The 20,835-nt window shown below is 36.1% G+C and overlaps 1 protein-coding gene across 3 annotated transcripts in view; it reads right to left on the bottom strand.

The window, feature by feature from the left end:
* LOC132122466 (cadherin-18-like) overlaps positions 1-20,835 on the bottom strand; it is a 185,381-nt gene that overhangs the window by 130,918 nt on the left and 33,628 nt on the right. Inside the window, exon 1 of one of the 3 annotated variants that reach the window (XM_059532756.1) lies at positions 242-387. The exons of 1 other annotated variant lie outside the window; for it this stretch is intronic. The gene's annotated coding sequence lies outside the window, so the exon portion shown is untranslated. Of the gene's footprint in view, positions 1-241; positions 388-20,835 lie in introns of those variants that run through there. One more of the 3 variants, XM_059532754.1, reaches the window with a different exon arrangement.

The raw sequence follows: 20,835 nt of genomic DNA, 5'->3' as shown, positions 1-20,835 counted from the left end.
GTTTACTTCACGCAGCGCGGGAGGAGATACTCAACAGATACCGCACACTGAATACAGATCCCCTTTATCCTGATGTTGACTTCTTGTCTCATGCATGCTGGAAAATAAAGTGGCATTACTCACTTTCTATAGTCGGATGATGCACAGCAACTTCCTTCAGATAACTCACTCACTCTCTGTCTACATGCTATACAAAACACATTCGGTACGATGCAGGAAAATAGAAAATATTCCACATTACCTAATGATATAAGTCCACAAATGTGCATCGGGAGCGTGTGGTAAAGTTTCCAAACAGACTTTCTGTCCCATGCGTACCATTGTCACCGCGTGTCTGCGCTCTCTTGTCGAGCGTATGCTGCTCTGGATGCATGTGTGTGCGTGTGTGTGGGAGAATCCTCTCTCACTCCTCCGCTGCAGCAGCTTGGGCAAACTGAGTGCTCTGATTGGCCATCTCAGAGCTCACGGAGCGTCCGTCATATGTGAGCCAGCCCTCGCTGCTTCCCTCGCTCTCTCTCTTTGACTCGTTTTCTCACATTCCTACTATTATTGTTATTACGTCTCATATGGAGTTAATTTCATTTTTTCTTCTTTTTTATCATATTCATATCATCACCACTAGTATTTGATTTTCTTCATTGCACACTAATGGTTGTTGTCTGTGTTTTGTTTCCCTTTGTTTCTGGAAACATGTTTTATTGCTTTCTACTCCAGGCTGCATTGGCACAGTGAAACAAGCTTTTTCATGGATATTTTTGACACACCAAATCAATTGTAAATCAAATGTGTTTCGTAATTTATGAACCCTGCAGCATTTAGACTGTAATTGAACTGACCTGAATCAACTTTGAACTGACGACACAATTGCAGTGTGTATATATATATATATATGTGTGTGTGTGTGTGTGTGTGTGTGTGTGGGTGGGTGTGCTATGGAAAGCACAATGCAGGAATAGAAATAAACAAGATAGTACTTTCACAAGTTTGCACTAACATATTATAGGATTGAGCAATTTAGAATATTTGCCGTGCTATCCAGAGGGAGGGCTCGGAGCTCGGGAGAAAGCCCGAACCCAGAGAACTCCCCCATCTCTAAAAATGGGATGAGAATAAGGGTCAAATAAAATAAAATTGAGGAATTGGGGTGGAGGAGGGATGCTTACAGAGGTAAGTTGGCTGTGAAATGACTATGAAAATTGTAGAGTCACACTGAAGGCATCAAGGGCTATTTGACCAAGAAGGAGAGTGATGGGGTGCTGCGCCAGATGACCTGGCCTCCACAGTCACCGGACCTGAACCCAATCGAGATGGTTTAGGGGTGAGCTGGACCGCAGACAGAAGTCAAAAGGGCCAACAAGTGCTAAGCATCTCTCGGGGAACTCATTCAAGACTGTTGGAAGACCATTTCAGGTGACTACCTCTTGAAGCTCATTAAGAGAATGCCAAGAGTGTGCAAAGCAGTAATCAAAGCAAAAGGTGGCTACTTTGAAGAACCTAGAATATGACATATTTTCAGTTGTTTCACACTTTTTTTGTTTTGTATATAATTCCATATATAATTCCAAATGTGTTAATTCAAAGTTTTGATGCCTTCAGTGTGAATCTACAATTTTCATAGTCATGAAAATAAAGAAAACTCTTTGAATGAGAAGGTGTGTCCAAACTTTTGGTCTGTACTGTATGTATATATATATATATATATAGGAAGGTGCGTCGTCGCGCCTATAAATAGTCCATCAGAGGAGGGAGGGTTGGGGTTAAGGAGGCAGGCGCGGGGCAGGCAATGGGAAAGGAGCATAGTTCATAGGGCCAGGCCAGAGTAGATGGAGGGAGAAGCCTGGAGCAGGAGGAGCCAGGCGGAGATCCAGAGACCAGCGAGGGCGAGGCACCAGGGCTGAGTGGAGAGAGGAAGGAGCCATGATGGAAAAGGAGCCGACAAAACCAGGGAGCTGACTGATGGTGGAAAAGGAGGTGACAACACCAGGGGGCTGACTGATGGAAACTGAGCTGCCGGAGGTGGAGACCCAGGTGAAGCCGAGCAGACAGATAGCGAGGGAGACACACAAAATAGAGCTGAAGGCTCAGGTGAATGAGGTTCACCGTAATACCGCTTTTACAGTATTTTTGGATTAAATAAATGCAGCATTTGTGAGCAAAAGAGACTTTTTTCAAAAACATAAAATCTTACAAATGCATCTGAAGTCATATGATCCACAATGCTCCAAAGACCTAAGAATTAAACAAACCTAAACCCATGACAGTCACACAATCCATACATTTCATCAATGAGCTTTATGAGGCCAAACAGCTCAAACGACTACTCACAAACCTACTCAACCGACTTGAACAGCATGCATAAATATTGACGCAAATCAACTAGACAGAAGCAAACAAAACCATTTACTCATCCATATCCACAGACAACAGAGTGCAGAACATTTTGAAATGCATCGCAGCAATTTTAAAGTAAACTGTCAGTTGTGTCTAAAAAGTAAACAGAATTTAAACAGAAAATAAATTGGATGCACCATATATCAAACTATCAGATGTGCAGGGTAAATGCAGCCAAACATCTCACAGCTTATACTTTTAATTATATCGGTTTGTCATCCCTCGCTCATTTTCTTCTCTCGCTCCTGCAGGTGGGTTGAAGTCCAGCAGCGTACCTTTTCTCTCTGCCTTCTATCTGGGGCTTTGAAGGGAACTTAATGAATAATGAAGAAAAGAAGAGACGTAGTGGAGGAGGGAGAGAAAAAAAACGAGCTGAGGAGATGGGGAGTGGGAATGAGAGGCCCTTGATGAGCCTCCATCGCCTTTGAAAGGATAGATAGAAAAAAAAGATTGAAAAGAAGTGAAGGTCTTACCAGCGTGTTCAGCCATCATTAGGCAGACAGCAGGAGGAGGTGTGGAAGAGAGGGGAGCATGACGTGGAGCGTGTGAAGTGTTGGACGATTAAACCGGTGAGAAGGAGAGGTGAAGGCTGAGGAAAAGAGGACTGCTGAAAGACAGCAGGGACACCAGGCAGTCACTGACTTCTTAACTTCACTCATTCCAGCCATTTATCATTGGCACAGGCTCCATGTCTTGTCCCAGGAGAGCAAGTGTTAACGTTTGTCACAAACACAGGGCTGGACTGTCAAAGAGTTTCGACTCCAATGTGTTTGTGGTAAAATCAATGATGACCTTTCAACCATGACTGTTCAGTGTTACACAGCTGAAACCTCAGAACCGTCCAAACTAAAGCGAACTACTACTGCTATCAGGTTTTCTTGAACTTAACAGAACCAACAAACAGTCCATCAATTTCCCCAGAACAGAAAGACTTAAACTGACTTGTAACACTGCCTTAGTTAACCCTAGTACATTAGTTAACATGAACTAACATGAAATTATTTTAGAGCATTAATTAATCATAGTAAAATTCAACAAGCATTTATTCTAAAGCATTAATTAATCATTGTTAATGTTAATTTAAACATATAATGCTAACACGAAGAAACAGAACAAACTGAGACAGACTTAATCCAGAAGAACTGTGCCAATGTCTCCAAGACACTTCAAGAAACCTACTGCAAAACTTCCTGAAAATCAATGCGCAAGTGCACCTATAGGGCAAAAGCTTTTTTTAACGCATGGTGTGGTCACACTAAATGTTGATTTAATTTAGTTAATTAACAAAATCAGTTTATGTCATTATTTTTGGCGGAATCCTCACTTTACAACATTTTTTTTTTTCAAATGTTACCAACAGACTTAAGATTAATTAAGAAATTAAAATAAATAAACAAATAAATAAAATGTCAAAGTATTCACTTTTAGGAGAATTCTTGCATACAGAAGACCTCAGAGATAATATACATGAGCAAAATCCTCAAAATGTAATGTTACTGGTCCAAAATGCAGTAAAACTTTAAGTAAAATAAATGAAAATACCAACACTACACACCACCAACAAAAAGAAATTAAAGACACAAATTAAAACAAAACAAATAAAATAATGGTCTGTGTATAATATTAAATATGTCATATAAAAATATTTCTATAGAAATGCAACAAATTAGTGAAAAATATCTGTGTCCAAAACACGATGCCTTATATTTCATAGTGAAGCAGTAAAGAAAACAAGATAAAAAAATAAATAAAAACATCCCCTAAAGAGAGTATGAATTCTCTTTCCATTTTGTTGATAAAATCTGCAGAGTTTTATCCCGGTCCAGAACTGTTAGTAGTTTATGATCACCCGCCGCAGAGCATGCATCATATATGTTGGTCTTCATTAAAGATGTTATAGTGGCAACATAATATATATTTACCAGTAGCATTTACGGTCAGTCCATTATCAAGTTATATTAATAGCACATCTGAGCATGTTTACCTGAGGCAATGAGAATGCAGGATCCTGTGGATGCTGTTAGTGATATGATGGACTGACTGCTTGGCACATATTGACGAGGTCAGACTTTAGCAGTATGATTTTTATGATGCGTTAACTACAAGAGAGCCCTTGTAGTTCGTTTTTATGGTGGCTGTGACTGACATATTGATCTGGAAAAAAGCTTCTTTTCCCCTTGGTGTCTTCAAATAACGAAGCTAAAAACATGATTTACCAGCAGCCAATCACCCATAGGACAGAAAGAAAACAAAAAGTTTGTTGCAACCAGACAACGAGATTAAATAGAGATAAAATATTGCTTTAACTCTTCAAATTATTCTTCTAAAAAAAACACCATGTATGTATATATATATATATATATATATATATATATATATATATATATATATATATATATATATATATATACATATATATATATACATATATTTTATGCTCTGTATGTCAGCAACCTCAATGGTCTATTTTTATTTTTCATGTATTTTAGTAAAGTAACTTGATTAATGAACACTAAGTACCATGAATAAGTTCCTATAAACTATTTCATTGATGTATAAAGTTTATCACCATATTAAATAATAACAACAACAGAAAGAAAGAAAGCAGCAGCTTGTGACATTTTAACAATGAATCAGATTAATAGTTGTGTCTTAGTTTGCCTCTCAAATGAATGTGAATACAGGAAGGTTCGCAGAAGGCCAGAGATATCCTGGACAAGCAGTACCTCCAGCATAAACAGCAGCACCATATCTGTGGAAAATGGGAATGCGATTGGCCGTGTGATCGGGGATTGTCCAAAGCGGCAGAGAGTCGCCTGTTTAGGCAATTAATCTGCGTTGAGCTCAATGGAGAGAGATTATGCAGTCAAGTGAATCTCATTTCAAGCTGCTGCTCTGGTGGGAGGGTATGCGTGGGGTACTCCATGACACAAAGACAAATGACCAGCGAGCGGTCCAGTGTGAGCGGAAGATTGGAGAACCAAAGGGGAAGCTATACGGATTCTGTCAAAGTCCATGATCCACTGCTGCTCTTGAGAAGGCAAAGATTATACATTTCTGCACCGTTAAATAACCATGGGCACTAGCAACACCAAGGTCATGGGTTCAATTCCCAAAGTAAACTGCCAAATGTATAAATGCTAATCATCAGGGCCCTATGACTTGTTTTGAACATGAACTTCATCTCCAGAGCTGCTCTGAGAGTCCCTTCACCAACATTTCACCATTTCTTTTAAGTAAACTATTGTCAGATATGCACAAAACCAGCCAAAATAAAAGTTCAGCCTAACAGAAATGGCAAAATCTATAGAAAGTACATATAAAGGGATTTTTTTTTTTTTACAATGTCTTAATTTAAATTGTATTAAAAATCTAAGTAATTGCTCAAATTTCATTTAATAACGTTGAAAGATAAATTGTCTGAGTTTTAAGAATTTTGATAATGTTTCATTAAATCATAAACCACAGAATAATAAAAAAAAAAAACAGACAACAAAGTTAAAGTTTTATGAATTTTTATTAAATCATAAAACTCATACTCCATACAAATTAATACAGACAAAACAGAAATTCTGAAAATAAAGAAATAAATAAACAAACAAAAAATCATTTCATCTGGCACTATTATTTTTTAAATTTTAATAAATTATTAAATTGTTAAAAGTTTTGTAAATTCAATAGAACAGACATCCAATTTGACTATTAAAATAACTTTCAATAATTAATATGGTATTGTTAATTAGAATGGAATGCATACAAATTATTGTAGACAAATTAAAAAAAAAGAAAAATACAGAATTTGGGACAAAATAAAATTTAATTTGGGGTAAAGGATTTAATAGGCATCTAAATCATGTATTCTTAACCTTATCATCACTTCTCTCTCTCTTAAAACACAGAAAACACAGTTCAGTTTTTCTCGACTCATGTGGTGCATTACAAGGTGCTGTAAGGTTTTACACATACATACATACATATATAAATTATGGGTTTAGAAATGCCACACCTGTCTCCGTGAACCATGTTAGGATCTATAAACTGCAGAAAAATGTCACCAGATGCCATCAGATTCTTCATTTAGCCAATCATAATACTTTGAGGCACTGGCAATCATTCTGCATAGCAACATGCCTGCCCATATATGGCAAAAATTTGAGTGTTTAATTATATATTGAGCTTCATAAGTAATTGTTAGCTTCCCAAATAAGAACTTTCTCCTATAACACAAAATAACAAAGAAAAACAACAAAATACTAGATAAACACAAAAAACATAGTAAATTCAACATCTCAGAAGCAATATCTCCATGATTCCCCTCATGCATATTCACAGAAGCTTTAGAACTGGTGACAAACGTCTCCCAGCAGAAAGGATGGTCTCCCCGGACAGCCGTGTAAGACACTCAGGCAATTAAACCAGTCACAGGATCCATACAAACCACAGCTCCCGCCGCCAGAGGCGGAAACTCGACAATAAAACTCTGAAACAGGTGCCATTCCTGACAGCCGAATAGAGTAGTAGCTTTTACTTCCACCATATTTTTCTACGAGTACAAATCACAGAAGCACTTGTGCTGGAAATTACAGCTAACATCCAATTTTTCGGCCATCATTCCCTGAGATGAAATCCAGAATAGATGAGGACTTTGCTGGCTGTAAATCCATTTATATATAGAACTTGTTTGGCAGACAAAGTCATGTGCTGGCATTTATGAAGGAGAACATGTTAAATTGATTTGATACCATTTGTAAGTTAAGACCAAAAAGATGAGGGAAATACATTGTGGGTTTGCTAAAAAGAGCTGGAAAATGCATATAGAAATCACTACAGACGTCGCTCACTCAGATCAGATCCATCATTAAGCATGTGGTGATGATAGACCTGGATGATGGATAGAGATCATAGGCAGAGGGTGAACCAACTCCAGGGTAAGGCTAAAAGCAGCCAAATCTATTAAACATCATAAAACCCATCTTTTTAGCCAAGAACCAGAGATGGGTGTCATGTACGTAGGCGAAAAAACTAAACAAAAACAAACAAAAAAAAAGTTTAAGGCGACTGAATTTGTATTTAACGTGATTACAGTTTAATAAAAACATTAGAAATTGATAATTGCAATGTTTCCTTTCCATGTTTATTCAAGCAGCGAATATATAGCCTATAGAAACTAACATTGATCTATCGTGAGTTTAAGCACTCTCAAAAAAACAAAACTATCTTTATAATCACTGAAGCTGTATACACTAAATTAATCTCTTACTTGCATTGTATGTACAGTACATCTGCGCTTTGTTATTTATGATGAGAAAATTTGCAAGAGGCCGGAATTCAGTCAGCGAACGCATGCGCACTCAAGCCTAATCTGTTTTAATGATGACCCATCTGAACTCCTCTGATTGGCCACTGCGTTCCTAAGCTTAAAAAATATTTTGTGTGATTGGTTCAAATGCGCAACACTGTAAAATCTGAAAAATTCAATTGAAATATGATGGTTAAAGAACCACATTACAGTTAATAATGAAAGAAAAAAAATAATTAGCATGTATAATAAAAATTTTAATAATAAATACACATATATAATACACACACACACACACACACACACTTCATATACATCTCACAACACAAAATGTTCAAATCAAATTCAACAGATCTCATTAGGGGTATTTCAATAACATGAGCTCCAACATATGTACTTAATCAAATTATGCATGTAAACGCAACCACTGACGTCATTCATTTTCAACTCAACAGAATGCAAGTGCCACAAATCCATAACAAAGCACCCCTGCATTCATACTTGGAAATAATACAACTATAAAAAGCACCAAAATAATTACAGGCATCTAAATTGACTGAGCAAACAGCAGTCTAAATCTAGATACAATAAGCACAGTACAATAAATCACTGCTAGGTCAGGCTCATTCAGAGATAAATATGGAACATCCATCACTGATAATTATAGGTAACATTATAAAAGTAGGCCAAAGCGTTCACGTCTACTCATCTTTAAAGCAACTGAAATGTGGTTAAATTCACACTTTATTTTTCAGGAAAAAGGAAATGTAGGCCACCAGATCTACCATGACAATAAGACAAAACGGACAACAACATCATCATATCTGGCATTTAGAATATGACACTCAGAACAGATCAGTAAAACAAAGCATATATATATATATATATATATATATATATATATATATATATATATATATATATATATATATATATATATATATATATATAAATATATATATATATATATTTTTTTTTTTTAATTCAACATTTCTAAGTAAAACATATGTTAATTATCATATGCTTTTGCAGTCTGCTTTTCACAAAAACTAGCTCTGGTGATTGTATCAGAGGCTTCCTGCTTTCATTTGAGGTTTTGGTTTCCCAGAACAAAAAGCAGAGATATCACTCCAGAGGTGCCTCATCAAATGACCTTGAAATTTCCCTCAGTAGACTCCAAAATTTAAGCTATAATGCTCACATTTATACTGTAGCTTAAGGCTGTGGGTCAAAGGTCCCCCAGTGGGAGCCCATTACATCCTTTCCGAGACATTTCAGTGACCTTCATCATCATCTCCCCGAGCAACAGAGGAATAACAATTATAACCGCAGGAAAATGTCCTTCAGTTATTATGCGATTCTAATCAAACCAGCCCCCTTTACTTAATCAATGCTACTTGAGCAGGACATGCTGTCTTTGTGATTTGTTACTATTTAAAGTATTAAATTACACAATTGTATTTAAATGACTAAATTTAAAGGGTTACTCCAAGCCAAAATGAAAATTTTGTCATTAATAACTCACCCAAATGTTGTTCCAAATCCGTAAGACCTCTGTTTATCTTCAGTACGCAAATTAAGAAATTTTGGATGCATTCTGAGAGCTCTCTGACCCTCCCATAGACAGCAATGTAATTAACACGATCAACATCCAGAAACGTAGCAAGGAGATCGGTAAAATAATCCATGTGACATCAGGGATTCAACCATAGTTTAACGAAGCTACGAGAATACTTTTTGTACATAAATAAAACTAAAATAATGAGTTTATTCAACAATTAGATTTCTCAGCATCGCTGTAATGCCATTTTGGAGAGGAGCCACTGTTCTGTTCTGTTCTGTTCAGCCACATCACATGGGTACGTTGTTTTCACTTAAATAAATGTAGAAAACGTATCCGTGTGGTGCAGCTGAAACAGAACACCATACGCTGTTTTATTAAATATGTATATGAAACCTAACCAGTTAGCATCAAATGACTGTTTGAATGAGTGAGTCATTAAGTCATTCATTCAACAGATTTGTTCAAATGGCTGATTCATTCAGAAACGACGTAAGTGACTAATATCTTTATGAATGGATTACTGAATCATTGACTCACTTGATTTCACACAAAACAGTTCTTCGGTGGCTTTAATTTGAACTATTCATCAACGAAATTGAGCAAAAATACTAATTCACACACACACACACACACACACACACACACACACACACACACACACAGACACACACACACACACACACACACACACACACACACACACACACACACACACACACACATTTATATATATATATATGTGTGTGGCCAGTCGATCGGTGCATCTCTAGTTCTAGGCTGACGGTTTAAGCTCTAGCACAAGTCATCTATGGCTTCTTGTCAGTCATCACCTAGCTATGACTAGTCCTCCAGTTCATAATCCAACAATAATATGACACACTCTCAGTCTAATCATGATTTCTGTGCCACATAGTCTTCTTTTGTCATACTACTGCTACTTTTATACAACAGCGATGCATGAACCTGATCAAAAGGGACAGTAAAGAAATTGAATTACAATTCAAATACCTCTTTTAATAAATAATGCTCTTATAGAATTTATATTAAAAGAATAGAAATGTTTAATTTTTTTCCTCCACCAAACTAGCATAATAAAATTATTTCAGAAGGATAATGCTGCTTTTTCATCACAGGATTAAGTAATAAATTGCAAAAATATATTACAACAAAAAAAGTTATTTAAATAAATGCAGCCTTTGTGAGCTTAAAAGTCTAAATATACTATACTATATATATATATATATATATATATATATATATATATATATATATATATACAATGTATCTCTCAGTACTATTTTTAATATTCATGATGTTGTTGTTTGTGTGTGTGTGTGTGTGTGTGTGTGCAAATATATAGACTGAATATTTTTAAATGTCACTAAAATGACTGTCACATTATCATGAATTATTATCATGACGATCAAAAACAACAAATAAAATGCTAAAATAAACAGTTATGGTAAATATTATTTATTTTTCTTTTTTAAATAAATACATTTGCTACCACACTTTAAACTCAACACTTTATAATTATAGCTACATTATTAAAGAAAACTATCCAAGCTAAAGTTACTAATGACAGTGTAAAGTGAAGTGATGAACACTTGTCTAAGGTGTTTCAGGAATATCAAATTAGAATTTTAATTACTTCTGTCTTTAATTGTGTCTCATATGCAACTTTTATTCTCCAGGCAGTCTTTTTAGCCATATAATATTCAGCATACTAATGTGAACAGCAGGTAAGAGTAAACCAGAATGAAAAAGGTACAACCAGATCTTAGTCTCTCTGAACTGATCATAAATCCTCCCTGTGTATGCATTAATGCAATTATTATGTGGAGACTAATGGAATCTTGTGCCTGTACATGATGCACAGGATCAATATTCACATTGAGTGGAGTAGTTTTTATGTCTGCAGATGAAATCTGACACAGATATCAAAGGGTGGGGTACGCAGCCCTGTCTATGTAACCGAACACATCTACCCAGTGTCTGACAAGATATCATCACAACATGAGCCAGAGAGACACGCAAGAAATGCTCTTGTCTAAGAATGTATGACATTATGTCTGCAATATATACAAATATGCGAATAATAGGGAAAAGAGGGAAACATGAACCCTAACAACTCAAACACATTACTTTTTGTATCTGGCGTTTAAGTCAAATCTATTAATTTTGCAATATAATACAATATAAACAGTTTTGAATCATTTCAGTAGTTGAACTTTTTAATGACCTAATCACAGTTATACAGCTAAATTAATTACACTTAAGACAATTAAAAAACACCAACGCAATCAACATTCTAATATGATGTTATTAAAAACACCTCAGATAGACACAAACCCACACGCACTGGACATATGGGCATGTAAAACTTTAAAAATACAATGTGTTTAACACATACAACACTGTTCAAAAGTTTGGGATCTGTCAACTTTTTTAAATAAATAATTTTTTCTTTTCACCAAGGAAGCATTAAACTGATGACAGAAAAAAACACATATAATCTTACAGAAGATCAAATAAAAGTTTTTAATAGAATTTTATATTCATGAAAATTTCTAAAAAAAAAAATAAAACAAATAAAATATTTAGCATTTATTTTAATTTTTTTACTTTGATAATAAGAAATGTATCTTGAGCAGCAAATAAGCATTTCAGACTGATTTCTGAAGGATCATGAGACACTGAAGACTGTAGTAATGATGCTAAAGATTCAGCTTTGCATCACAGGAATAAATAACTTTTTTATATGCATTAATATAGAAAACAGTTAAATTCAGTTTCAATAAATTACTATTTTTACTTAATGTCTGCTCACATAAATGCAGCCCTGTTGAAGATAAAAGATGTTATAATTATCTTTTTTTTTTTTTTCAAAAACAGTAGAGTAGTTTTTTTTTTGTGTGTGTGTAGAATGTCAATTCCCAGTGTCACATAGCACCTGGCTATCATCACTGATAACAACTGTGTAAATTAAGCTTGAAAACACTGAAACTGCATGACCTAATTAAATATTCATGCCCTGGTGCATGCTGGGAATACACACAACTTGAGAAACCAGTATGCCATGTACATCAACACTTCAAACCTCCCAACTACACAAAAACCTGTCACAGTAACCAATTTCATTTAAAACATGTTTCCAGTGTATTAGCTTTTAGATAGTATTTGTCAAACTGCATATAATATCATGTTAGCTAGATTTTACTTTTTTATCACTGAAATTAATCTGTGAATAATCTGTAAATAAATAGTACAATGGCATCAATACTTCAATCACTGTAAATAATACAGTGTAGTCCTTAAAGTAATATTTACTTTAAGACAGAGCATATTATGTGCTTGAACAGAGTGCCCATAAAAAAATAAATTAATAATAATAATAATAAAATAAATACATCTACTTAATATGTACAACTTATTCAAGTGTAAATTCTTCCCCTCACACATTTGTCCTTTTTTTTTCTCCAGTGTGCAAAAACAACAAACAACTTCCAGCTACAGCAGCGTTCAGACACATTTAACTTTGTCTGCTCCAGGCAGCCGTGGATCCATGGTTTTGCTCATTTGTTGCACTTCCTTTAATACTTTAAACCAACCGGTTGCTCTGGGCACGCCTGCATTAGTTATGTTTTGTTTCAGTTTGGCCTGAAGATCAAGTGCACTCTACAAAATCCACTTTTGAGTAAGACATTAATTCTTAGGTTGCTTCTTCCTCCGAGGATGCATTGATACTGGAACACGGGACCTGATGCTTCAGGCATCGCATTTGTAATGGGGCTTGAAAACTGACTGACCTCAGTCAGGTTCCCTTTTGTCACATTACAAAGTACACCGAAATTGGACCTCATAAAAAATTTAAACTTCAATGCTTTAAAGAAATACTTCTGCCACAATGGGGAATACACTCACTGGCCACTTTATTAGGTACACCTTTCTAGTATTGGGTTGGACCCCCTTTTGCCTTCAGAACTGCATTCTTTGTGCCATAGATTCAACAAAGTGTTGGAAACATTCCTCAGAGATCTTGGTCCATTTTGATATGATAGCATCACACAGTTGCTGCAGATTTGTCGGCTGCACATCCATGATGCGAATCTCCCGTTTCACCACATCCCAAAGGTGCTCTGTTGGAATGAGATCTGGTGACTGTCGAGGCCATGTGAGTAAAGTGAACTCATTTCCATGTTCAAGAAACCAATCTGAGATGGTTTGAGATTTATGACATGGTGAATTATCCTGCTGGAAGCAGCCATCAGAAGATGATAACACTGTAGTCATAAAGGGATGGACATGGTCAGCATCAAAACTCCGGTTGGCTGTGGTGTTTAAACAATGCTCAGTTGGTACTGAGGGACCCGAAGTGTGCCAAGAAAATATCCCCCACACCATTACACCACCACCACTCTGAACTGTTGAGACAAGGCAGTATGGAGCCATGCTTTCATGTTCTTCATGCCGAATTCTGACCCTACCATCTGAATGTAGCAGCAGAAATCAAGACTCATCAGACCAGGCAACGTTTTTCCAATCTTCTATTGTCCAATTTGGTGAGCCTGTGCGAATTGTAGCCTCTGTCTCCTGTTCTTAGCTGAAGGAGCAGCACCTGGTGTGGTCTTCTGCTGCTATAGCCCACCTGCTTCAGGGTTCGACATGTTGTGCATTCAGAGATGCTATTCTTCATACCTTGGTTGTAAAGGGTGGTTATTTGAGTTACTGTTGCCTTTCTATCATCTCTAACCAGTCTGCCAATTCTCCACTGACCCCTGAAATCAACAAAGCATTTTTGTCCATACAACTGCCACTCATTGGATACCATCCTCTGTATGTATATATATATATATATATATATATATATATATATATACAAACACACACACACACACACACACACACACACATTACAAAGCTAACCTTTTTTTGTTTTGTTTTTTGATGCCCTTGATTGCCTAAAGTTATCAAACGGAATTATTTATATTTGAAAGGTACTGGTAATCTCATTTTCCAAGTGTCTGCCAAGCACAGACCTCTGAGACAACCAAAAACTCTTGAAAACTTTGTTCCAAAAAACTAAAAATCTCTAAATCATCAGTTGCTGGACATTCAAAGGCTTAAAATTTCTGCAAACTACTGGGCTGGTGTTCCATTTATCCGCCCACTTCCCCTGTGTGGATTACTCTTTAAAATTTAAACCAAGCATAAAACCAGCTCAGGGAGTACTTGCAAAATCCCTTGTCAGCCCCCATCCAATTACTCTGCACTGGTTCAGTGGACATCAATGACAAATTCCTCTGTTCGGGAATAATTAAAACAGATAGGTTTGATGCCCTAGCATTGTCTTTACTCTGCTCATCAAAGAGCACAAAATCTATATCTTATTACTTTGCCTCTTTCTAATTGTTGTGCAATCTGTAGAATACATATTAGAATAGATATTTTTTACTTCAGAGGCCTTCCAAAAAGCGATAAGACTGAAGATCAAGCTTTATCTGTGGAGTCGGCATTCACTACGAAGAGCCGTAATTCACTGACAATTAGGCAATATCGCATTCATAAATCGCAGATGAATCGCATTCGATTTCGAACGCGATTACGCCTAGCTTGTCAGTGAACTATGGCGCAGTGTAGTGAATGCTGCTCAATCTGAAAGCAGGTGATGATAATTTACTACTAATCATGAGACCAGCTTTACTGATGAGATGTGCATGACAATCGAACGCGACTGAATGAACTGCCCTAATTCAGAGTCTAGAAAAGCATGCTTTTAAAAGGTAAACGTCCTATTTCTGACCTTGCTCTGAACTCCCCATAAATAGCTAACCTATTTTTCATTTTCATTTTTAGGGAAACTATTTTTTCAACCACCTTTTTGTCTTTGTTAGACTTTGTTGCCACGTCTATGTTATGGTGTGGAAATATTTGCATAATCCCACCCAAATGTTCACGCAAAGAAAGACGGCATTGTTTCAGTAACCGCAGTTAGTGTTGAAGCAGCCATGGCAGTGAGATGCTGTCTATATCTAGGTGAAAGCAAAAGCACTTTATTTGGCCTACCGAAAGTAAATGGGTACGTGTGAGAGAAAGAGACAGGGTCAGTCACATAACAGTGGAGTCAGCCGTCTTAACCGTCCGTGGCTTGTGTACTGCAAACACATACAAGCTTCATCACTGTGTCTGTCAACCCACTCCGTTTCCCCTCCGGGTTTGAACTGATTGTAAAACATTATTAAATGTCTTTACATTTATTTTGAAAAATGAAGCTTGTGATTATGGAAAGGGGCGTTACATTTGAGTGAGGAAGGGCATAGAGGACCAACAATAATGTACAGTATTTAAAAAAATGATGTGTTTTTTGAACATTAAAGCATGTCAACATATTCTGTTACACAAATACACAAAATAATGATTTTTAAAATAGCATCATATGAGCCCTTTAAGTGTGTATGGTTTTGCGGTGCAAGCATGCTAATATTGACAAAGTCTAGTTTACATTGCAGCAAATTCTAACCAAGAACTGCATTTCTAGACAAGAGTTGATTGTTTTAATGCAATGTGACCAACCAAAGTTGTTTTAAGTGACACTTGATTAGTTTAACCTAACATAACAGAAGTATATTTTAAAGCAGACCTTTACATTTAGCAAAGTGCAGCTATAACTCTGATCAAATACACCTCAACGAGCTGATGAAGAGCTCCAAGAAGACTTCAAGGTCAAACCTGTTTGATCAGGGTTGGGACTGAATTGGGCAGTTAAGTAAATCTCCAGAAACAGAAAAGTATAATAAATATAAGGATGGATGGATGAAACAACACATCAAAGGAACGATAGAACAATGAATGCATGGAACAACAGAATGACAGAACAATGCATGTATGGATGGATGGATGGATGGATGCTTGGATGGAACAAGAAAACAAACAACAGGATGAATAGATGGAATAATAGAATGGACAGATGGATGGAACGAGAGAACAAACAAAATGGATGGAGCATATAGAATGTATGGATAGATGGAATGACAGAATAATGGATGGATGGATGAAACATCAGATCGAAGAAAAGAATGGATGAACATATAAATTGGAACAATGGATGGAAAGACTGAATGATGGATGGAACAGATACAACAGTGAATGGATGGGCAGTTGGATGGAACAAGAGAACGAACAACAGAATGGATGGAACAAAAAAGAACAATGGAGGGTTCAATGGATGAATGATGGATGTTAAAGATCAATGGATGAATGTATGGAACAACAGATCAAACAAAAGAATAAATGGAACAGATAGAACAGATGATGGATGGAACAACAGAATGATAAAACAATGGATAGATGGATGGATGGATGGATAGGTAAAACGACTGATAGAATGAACAACCAATTAAATGTCCATTCTGGTTCAATTTTATTTATACTAGATTGTTGCTTATCCATGTTATTCAACAGCAAAAAAAAAAAAAAAAAACTTCCTGAAAAGCAGCGGAAGGCCTACTGTATAAACTAGTTAAGAGGCCTAATAGGAACAGCCAGCATATCTGGTGACCAGCAATGCAGGGGTATCACATCTGCTGGGGTTAAGAATAGCAAGCAATGACATAAGTTATCCTCTTTGGGAATATTTGGATACGAAGTCTTCAGAGACGGCTGTGATAGGATCTGTAATTGAGCCAAAATGAGTTTTGATCTCATCCGACCTCACACTGCTTTAATCCGTCCGTCTCCACTGCTTCTGCTGTTTTAGTCTATCAGGTGGTGTTGGTGGGAAGCCGAGTCACCTCCAGATACACCTGCGTACTTTTGGTACTGTATCTTCACAGTGACAGTGGATCTAATGGCAGCTGATGCGGCCCCCTCGCTGTGACATGAAGTGTCTGTAGAGCAGCAGACAGCGACGTCTCAAAGGACTAGATTCACAGTCACAGTCAGTGAGTGAGTGTAGAGTGGACACAGACACGCACATACACGCAAAGACGTGCAAAAGATCTGTAGTGATTTACACGAGTGCCCACGCATGCAATCACATATACAGTATGTCATATTCACACTGTTTTTACTATAATATCAGCTAGTTGTAATAATAATAATACCTTTTATTTATAGGCACCTTTCAAGACACTCTAGGACACTGTATAAACAAATAAAATAAAACATAAAACAATTAAACAAAACATAAAATGCAAGCATTATAACAACACATTAAACAAGCAAATCATTAAAAGCAATTCTAAACAAATACGTTTTACCACCAAAGGAACTATCTGAAAGAGAACAAAGCAATGTACAAATGGAGAAGATCTGAAAGACAATGAGGTGCCAAATTATGAAGAGCTTTGTAGGTATGAAGCAACATTTTGTAATGTACACGATAATGAACAGAAAACCAATGCAACTTAAAAAGAATAGTTATGTGATCGAAAGTACATGAACAGGTAACTATCCTAGCTGCTAAATTCTGAATTAACTGTAATTGATGAAGTTGTTTTTCAGGAATGCCAAATAAAAGAGAATTACAATAAATTATCATTAACAACAATAACAACAAATTATAATAATAATAAAACTTAATTTAAATGACCAATTATATATATGCAAACAAAGCAAAAGCAAATGCAAATGTAAATGCAAAACAAATAAATAAATAAATAAATAAATAAATAAATAAATAAATAAATAAATAAATAAATCTAATTACAGTCAGAACATCCTATAAACTAAACTAACGTCAGAATGTGACATTCATAAGAATTCATATCAAAGGTTTACACAAGCTGTTCAGCTTTTTTAAAGGTGCTCTGACCTTGTTATTTCAAGGCAGATCGACTCATCTGTCATAGAATCACTATGAGACATCAGCATGACTGAACATTTCTGTCCTAATGTTGCTATTCAGAGATGAGAGGAATACTAGAGAGAGAGAGCGAGAGAAATGCATTTTTTATTTTCCTTGACAAGTAAAATGAAGCTTTTGTCGTTTAACAAGGCAGTCAGTGGCTGGCAGCAAGCGATTGCTCAGTTAGTCGGGGTACAAGCTTATAATCTTCCTCAACCTTGCTGCTGGAAAATGAGCCTGCCTGTCACGTTTCCTTCTCTTTGCCCACTCTCACAGACAACCTTGACTCTTTTTTCCTGAACACAATCACTCATTGCACTGACAAGAGAGGATGAAGTCGACTTCATGTGGTGTCATTTGTGTTGCCAGCTTTGGTGAACTGATTATGTTTTTCAGACTCCTGGGGCCTCATGTATAAGACTTTCCGTAGATATCACACTAAATATGCACATACCCTGTATGCACAAAAGCTAGATTTGGCATACGCACAAAAGTTTTCAGGTTTATAAAACCATGCGTACGCCAGAACGTGTGCAAAAAAAATACTTTATTGTGCGTACATGCATCTCCTCCCCAAAAATCACCATGTATGGAGCTTACAACACCAAGTTTTACTATGCATAACCTCATCTGCATATCATGTGACACCATATTTAACATCGTCCAAGGTACGAGACATAAGGAAAATATGACATGCAGTCTAAAAATGCAATTTGTAATGTACATTACATTGCTAAAAAATAATAATAATAATTCACAAGGATGAGCTCATCAAAAGAGTGTATGCAGCCTGCGTCTCAGTGTTGTGGGGAGAGACATAGAAGACGAATTATTGAATAAAGTCGTTATTTTTGGTTTCTTCTCGTACAAAAGTATTCTCATCCCTTCATAACATTACAGTTGAACCATTGATGGCAGATGGACTATTCTGACGATGCTTTTTATACTTTTCTGGACCTTGACAGCATAAGTTACTTGGCAGTCTATGGGACAGTCACAAGCCTCCCAGTTTACAATGAGATCTGCAGTTTAAAGAAACATTACTGTGTGCCTAGAACTCCTTGCTGTCATTAAAACAGCATGCAACAAGAAAAGTTATCTAACTTTTGAATAATGAATATATTTAAATGTCAATGCTTAACTCCATTAACGAGCAGAATATTTAATCTAAATGTGTATATTGTAAGTAAAAGAGAGTCAGAAATCATTAGGGTTTGTTATTACACCAGTAAAAAAATGCATATGCACAGGCTAGAGTACCCATATGGTGCACACATATTTATGGCAAGTTATTTTTTTTTAAATCCAAATAAGTACGTGGAAAATTGCGTACGTACATTTCTATGCCTGTTTAGTGCATATGCAGCGTTTTTAAATGAGGCCCCTGGTCTTACAGGTTACAGGCTGGGTCAAAAATGTAATGTTTGCCACACCTGTCTGATTTTACCAGCTAAAGTATTTCTTATCACACTATATTTAGTATATTTTAAATGAATAAAATAAAAATCACAACTAACAAAAAAGTTCACTCAACTTAATAGCGCTATATATAAAGTAAAGAACATCAGTTAAACTTCTCTTTGAAAAAGAGATTTCCCTTGTAGAAGTTCTGACTAAAACCACTTACAATTAGTGCTGTCAAACAATTAATCGCACCCAAAATAAAAGTTTTCGTTTACATAATATGTGTGTGTAGTGTGTATATTATTAAACTCTGGGAAAGTTTTCAGTCCAATGATCCAGTAAGCGAATGCATTCCAACAATTCATCCAAAACAGCGCTAATATATAAAGGAAACCCGGCTGTTTACATCAGAGATTGCAGAGAGAACAGAGAAGTGCATTGCGTTTTCAGTGAATTATTCATTCCGTTGTGTTTGGCTTTTAAACAAGAGCTCTGTCATATTCTGTGATTGTCTCTGAAGAGCGCAAGCCCTCACACATCACGCTGTGTGGAGTACAGTCTGAACGGACGGTCAACACATCCCACCGCTGTATGGCCAGAGGCAGAAACTACTCTGGCTAGTAGAGTTTTTATTTATTTTTTTTTATTTTATTTGTGATTATATGGGTTCCTTATATCATTTGGTTCTTTTGTGTCCTTTTGGAGATTCTAAGTGTCCTTTTTTTGGAAAGACATCTTGAAAAAAGCTTGCAGAAAATACAGATTTTTGAGAATCACCCTTTAATCTTTTGGTTTACCGTATTTTTCGGACTATATGTCGCACCTGAGTATAAGTTGCATCAGTCCAAAAATACTTCATGATGAGGAAAAAAAAACATATATAAGTCGCACTGGACTATAAGTCGCATTTATTTAGAACCAAGAGAAAACATTACCGTCTACAGCCGTGAGAGGGTGCTATATGTTTTCATTGTAGACTACAGGAGCACTGAGCAGCATAGAGCGCCCTCTCGTGGCTGTAGACGGTAATGTTTTCTCTTAGTTCATTTCTCTTGGTTCATGTCAAATTAATTTTGATAAATAAGTCGCACCTGACTATAAGTTGCAGGACCAGCCAAACTATGAAAAAAAGTGCAACTTATAGTCCGGAAAATACGGTACTTTGCTAGATATAGCAAATGATGACAAAATAAACATTTGAAACAAGATAAATGGTCTATGCTTAATTTCATGAAGTGTGTGATTAATCGCAATTAATCACAGAAAAAGTGTGTGATTAATTAGATTAAAAATTACAAACAAATGACATTCTTAATATGAATATAATTTTTT

The sequence above is a fragment of the Carassius carassius genome, chromosome 40 (genome assembly GCF_963082965.1).
Source record: "Carassius carassius chromosome 40, fCarCar2.1, whole genome shotgun sequence".
NCBI lineage: Eukaryota > Metazoa > Chordata > Actinopteri > Cypriniformes > Cyprinidae > Carassius > Carassius carassius.
This window is presented reverse-complemented; position numbering and strand designations above follow the sequence as displayed.